The sequence below is a fragment of the Haliotis rufescens genome, unplaced genomic scaffold (assembly GCF_023055435.1).
Source record: "Haliotis rufescens isolate VD_foot unplaced genomic scaffold, xgHalRufe1.0.p SCAF_4, whole genome shotgun sequence".
Lineage (NCBI taxonomy): Eukaryota > Metazoa > Mollusca > Gastropoda > Lepetellida > Haliotidae > Haliotis > Haliotis rufescens.
Genome location: NW_025964112.1, coordinates 15,814,511 through 15,821,189, shown reverse-complemented (window position 1 = coordinate 15,821,189; position 6,679 = coordinate 15,814,511).

The following is a 6,679-nucleotide window of genomic DNA, read 5'->3' as shown; positions in this document are numbered from 1 at the left end:
CTGATAGGTATTATGATTGGTAATGCTAAACTATGCAAATTATGCAGATAACAATAGGTGTATACTCATTAGAAATATTGGAAATATGTGGGCAGGTGAGACGATCAATAGGTCCTTGTTGACAAAGCCAGGTACCAAACTTGCTGACCAAACACTTTTGGGGGATACTAGCATTAACAAATACTGGATTAATGGACTCGTATACATGACTGAGAAAATAATTGTCCTCAGTTGCCTATCTCTGACCAGTAAATAAAGGGCTTGTGTTGATAGCTTAATTTGAATTTGGTAAAAATACTGGTCCTAGAAACGGTTGGTTAAATTAAAGCTACAATCAGGAGGCTCCTGTCATTACCCTAATGTGAGCTCTTAAAGAAATGGGAGCCCTAGATTAAAATACTACAGAAGCAAACACCCCCTCTTCTTCTGACACTGCATGCTCACCAGACAATCCAGTGATTGACAACATGAGCATCGATCCACGCAATTGGAATCGATGACATGCATCAACCAAGTCAGCGAGCCTGACCATCCGATCCCGTTCGTCGCCTCTTACGACAAGCATAGTCGCCTCTTAAGATAAGCATGGGTTGCTGAAGACCATTTCTCTACCCGAAACTTCAGGAGTCGCTGTACCGGGTCCACATTCCGTAAGTTTACTTCAACAAAACCGTTTCTCTTTCAATTTCATGACATTTTTTTATACTTGTTTCTTTCCATTTCAACCAACGGAATTGAGAAAATTTAAATTTGAAACGACAGACAAGTCACGATTATGAAATATGTTTTGCTAAAGACCATTCTTACCCGGATCTTCTCGAGGAGACAATCATTGTTTGCTAAAGAACCATTCCAACCCGGATCTTCAGGGGAGACAATCATTGGTTGCTAAAGAACAATTCTAATCCGGATCTTCAGGGGAGACAATCATTGGTTGCTAAAGAACAATTCTAACCCGGATCTTCACGGGGAGACAATCATTGGTTGCTAAAGAACAATTCTAATCCGGATTTTCACAGGGAGACAATCATTGGTTGCTAAAGAACAATTCTAGCCCGGATCTTCACGGGGAGACAATCATTGGTTGCTAATAAACAATTCTAACCTGGATCTTCATGGGGAGACAATCATTGGTTGCTAAAGAACAATTCTAACCCGGATCTTCACGTGTCTGTAATGCAAGTCTGAGGAGGTTCCGGTCCCAATGATAGCCACGAACTGTTCCAGTGATGTAATCCCTCGGGAGAAAGAAAGTGTGCACCCATGATTGATTGAACATGAAGAAGAAATTGAAACCTACAAGAATTACAATACTATGTATTTGATACGGGTATCATAGTTTGGGACCTTAAATTTCCAGTGCACATTTTGATAACGTTTGTTACCTTTTGGTCAAATCCCAATTCAATGTGTATATTTCTTTTTCCCGGAGTTTACATAATAAAATTTCTGCCGTATAACAGTGGTGTTATAATTGCCTGTATCAAATTTGAAAATTGAGAGGGTTCTGAGGCGAACCGGTCTGTGTCCCTCGTATGGTCTACACATTCAGAGAACTGGGTCAACAGCTGACCTTGTAGTCGGTTTGGAAGTACTTGAATAAGATTTGTTGGGACCGCCAATTTCCCCGGACCTTTAGCTACGCTTTGAACATCATATTTAATACCTCTGAGTGTTGACTGATGTTTCTATTTCCGGCGCAATTTAAGGCATCGTATAGCTGAATATCAAGGTTGCGTTAGCTTGAGCTGTAACAGCAGAAGGTGTAGCCCTGTTTGGAAGTGTTATATGACCCTCGCGTGGGTGTCCCCGGAGCGGTTGCCGTCAATTACATTTGTATGGAATCCTAGAAGGGACATTGTCGCGTTGTGGCATTGTCGCGCTTTGGTTAATTTTGACACAGAATTCTTGCTTATTTTTTGTAAGGGCGACAACGCCACAATGTCCCTCCATGGATTCCATACATTTGCTACTGCCGGCACCCAGCCATGGAACTGGAATACAGGCCAACTCAACTTTGTTAATGGTCAGGGCGTGTCTACACTATTTTTAGGGATTTTACAGTTAATTAAAAATATAATGGCTTTATGTTTGCTCCGAATATGACAAGTATCATCATCGTAGGTACAATGAGATTAATAGTCTTGGTGCGTTTTAAGGAAGAGCAGGAGTAAATATATACTGCGAAACGTTGTGTTCCTCATAATAAAGAAGCTGACACCCATGAATTCTCTTCCTTATGTTTATCACTTCTATATGCCTTTCAAGGACTTGGTGCGTTTTGTTAGTGTTGGTCGTGTGGTGTGTGTGTGTGTGTGTGGTTTAAACAATATCTTATCTTCTTCAAAATAGATTGGTCAACAGACGCAATGACTATTTAAAGACCTCTCCAAAAAAAACTATTTATATAATGTTACACAACACACTGTGGGTGACTGTGATGTGGATGAACTCGGGTGACTGTGATGTGGATGTACTCGGGTGACTGTGATATGGATGTACCTGGGTGACTGTGATGTGGATATACTCGGGTGGCTGTGATGTGGATGTACTAGGGTGGCTGTGATGTGGATGTACTCGTGTGACTGTGATCTGGATGTACTTGGGCGACTGTTATGTGGATGTACTCGGGTGACTGTGATGTGGATGTACTCGTGTGACTGTGATCTGGATGTACTTAGGCGACTGTTATGTGGATGTACTCGGGTGACTGTGATGTGGATCTACTCGGGTGACTGTGATGTGGATGTACTTGGGTGACTGTGATGTGGATGTACTTGGGTGACTGTGATGTGGATGTACTTGGGTGACTGTGATGTGGATGTACTCGGGTGACTGTGATGTGGATGTTCTTTGGTGACTGTGATGTGGATGTACTCGGGTGACTTTGAAGTAGATGTACTTGGGTGACTGTGATGTGGATGTACTCGGGTGACTGTGATGTGGATGTACTCGGGTGACTGTGATGAAGATGTACTTGGGTGACTGTGATGTGGATGTACTCGGGTAACAGTGATGTGGATGTACTTGGGTGACTGTGATGTGGATGTACTCGTGTGACTGTGATCTGGATGTACTTGGGCGACTGTTATGTGGATGTACTCGGGTGACTGTGATGTGGATGTATTCGGGTGACTGTGATGTGGATGTACTTGGGTGAGTGTGATGTGGATGTACTCGGATGACTGTGATGTGGATGTACTCGGGTGACTGTGATGTGGATGTACTCGGGTGACTGTGATGTGGATGTACTCGGGTGACTGTGATGTAGATGTACTTGGGTGACTGTGATGTGGATGTACTCGGGTGACTGTGATGTGGATGTACTCGGGTGACTGTGATGTGGATGTTTATGGGTAACTGTGATGTGGATGTACTCGGGTGACTGTGATGTGGGTGTACTCGGGTGACTGTGATGTAGATGTACTTGGGTGACTGTGATGTGGATGTACTCGGGTGACCGTGATGTGGCTGTACTCGGGTGACTGTGATGTGGATGTACTCGGGTGACTGTGATGTGGATGTACTCGTGTGACTGTGATGTGGATGTACTCGGGTGACTGTGATGTGGATGTTTATGGGTAACTGTGATGTGGATGTACTCGGGTGACTGTGATGTGGGTGTACTCGGGTGACTGTGATGTAGATGTACTTGGGTGACTGTGATGTGGATGTACTCGGGTGACCGTGATGTGGATGTACTTGGGTGACTGTGATGTGGATGTACTCGGGTGACTGTGATGTGGATGTACTCGGGTGACTGTGATCTGGATGTACTCGGGTGACTGTGATGTGGATGTACTCGGGTGACTGTGATGTGGATGTACTCGGGTGACTGTGATGTGGATGTACTCGGGTGACCGTGATGTGGATGTACTTGGGTGACTGTAGATATATTTGTGACTGAGGATGTAGGTTGGTGTTGATAGGGTTGGCGATATGAGTTGATAAGGGTGTAGATTGGTGGGCGGGGATGGGTGGTGTGGGGTGGACGATGATAGATATGGATGCGGTTGGAGTTGTTCAGTGTGGATATTCGTGAGAGCAGACCTGAATGTTTCCGGGCGGGTATCCTACAGCGACACTTCAGAAGCTGAACGCCCACTATCTCAACATAACCATCCAAAGTCAAGCCATTGATAGCGCAGTGATAACAATAACGCACAGTAGCGCCAAATGATTTAACTTAAATAACAAACTTGAATAGACAACAAATTACATACGATGTGTTTCTTCAAGGCATGACATTTACGTGTTTCTATTTCAATTATTTATGTCACGTCGACCTAATTAGCCCTGATATTGTCAGGTTTACAAGTGACTTGTTATATCAATACGAATGGCTTGTCCCATGATAAAATTACTTTAATGGACTATGTGCATATGACTTACAATGTTTATAACTTCACGAAGAAAATATAGAATCGCAGTATCTCATGCTGGTCTTTGTTTGTTTGTTTAACGCCGTACTCAGCAATATTCCAGCGAAATGATGGCGGCCTGTAAATAAAATAATCGAGTCTGGACCAGACAACACAGTGATGACATCATCATATTCGAACAATATTCCAGCAATGTTATGGCAGGGAACTCCAGAAACCTGCTTCATATACTGTACCCATAAGTGGAACCGAACCCAGTCCTTTGTAGTGACGAGCCAATGCTTTAACCACTAAGCTACCCCACCACCCCTAACACAAGAAGAAAAGCATATTCAGCAATATCGCCCCAATTTCATCAGCACAATTACTCCATTCTGTGACTAATATTCAGCCAGTGTAAAGAAAGAACTTCGCCCTGATCTATGACACCAGGCAATTAATTCTCAATTTATTGACAGAGCCCTCAAAACTTTCTATTAATGAATGATGATACACCTGGCTTTCTAAGGTCAACCAGTGACGGCCCCTCGCCAGATGAGGCTGGACCAATGAGGATGGAGATGCTGATAGGTATTATGATTGGTAATGCTAAACTATGCAAATTATGCAGCTAACAATAGGTGTATACTCATTAGAAATATTGGAAATATGTGGGCAGGTGAGACGATCAATAAGTCCTTGTTGACATTGAATTCAAGGCCAGGTACCAAACTTGCTGACCAAACACTTTTTGGGGGATACTAGCATTAACAAATACTGGATTAATGGACTCGTATACATGACTGAGAAAATAATTGTCCTCATTTGCCTATCTCTGACAAGTAAATGAAGGGCTTGTGTTGATAGCTTAATTTGAATTTGGTAAAAATACTGGTCCCAGAAACGGTTGGTTAAATTAAAGCTACAATCAGGGGGCTCCTGTCATTACCCTAATGTGAGATCTTAAAGAAGTTGGAGCCCCAGATTAAAATACTACAGAAGCAAACACGTGTCCACCCCCTCTTCTTCTGACACTGCATGCTCACCAGACAATCCAGTGATTGACAACATGAGCATCGATCCACGCAATTGGGATCGATGACATGCATCAACCAAGTCAGCGAGCCTGACCATCCGATCCCGTTCGTCGCCTCTAACGACAAGAATAGTCGCCCCTTAAGATAAGCACGGGTTGCTGAAGACATTTTCTCTACCCGAAACTTCACGAGTCGCTGTACCGGGTCCACATTCCGTAAGTTTACTTCAACAAAACCGTTTCTTTTTCAATTTCATGACATTTTTTTATACTTGTTTCTTTCCATTTCAACCAGCGGAATTGAGAAAATCTAAATTTGAAACGACAGACAAGTCACGATTATGAAATATGTTTTGCTAAAGACCATTCTTACCCGGATCTTCACGAGGAGACAATCATTGGTTGCTAAAGAACAATTCTAATCCGGATTTTCACAGGGAGACAATCATTGGTTACTAAAGAACAATTGTAACCCGGATCTTCACGGGGAGACAATTATTGGTTGCTAATAAACAATTGTAACCCGGATCTTCACGGGGAGACAATCATTGGTTGCTAAAGAACAATTCTAATCCGGATTTTCACAGGGAGACAATCATTGGTTACTAAAGAACAGTTGTAACCCGGATCTTCAAGGGGAGACAATAATTGGTTGCTAAAAAACAATTCTAACCCGGATCTTCACTTGTCTGCAATGCAAGTCTGGAAAGGTTCCGGTCCCAATGATAGCCACGAACTGTTCAAATGATGTAATGTCTCGGGAGAAAGAAAGTGTGCACCCATGTTTGATTGAACATGAACAAGAAATTGAAACCTACAAGAATTACAATACTATGTATTTGATACGGGTATCATAGTTTGGGACCTTAAATTTCCAGTGCACATTTTGATAACGTTTGTTACCTTTTGGTCAAATCCAAATTCAATGTGTATATTTCTTTTGCCAGGAGTTTACATAATAAAATTTCTGCCGTAAAACAGTGGTGTTATAATTGCCTGTATCGCATTTGAAAATTGAGAGGGTTCTGAGGTTCTGTGTCCCTCGTATGGTCTACACGTTCAGAGAACTGGGTCAACAGCTGACCTTGTAGTCGGTTTGGAATTACTTGAATAAGATTTGTTGGGACCGCCAATTTCCCCGGGCCTTTAGCTACGTTTTGAACATCATATTTAATACCTCTGGGTGTTGACTGATGTTTCTATTTCCGGCGCAATTTAAGGCATCGTATAGCTGAATATCAAGGTTGTGTTAGCTTGAGCTGTAACAGCAGAAGGTGTAGCC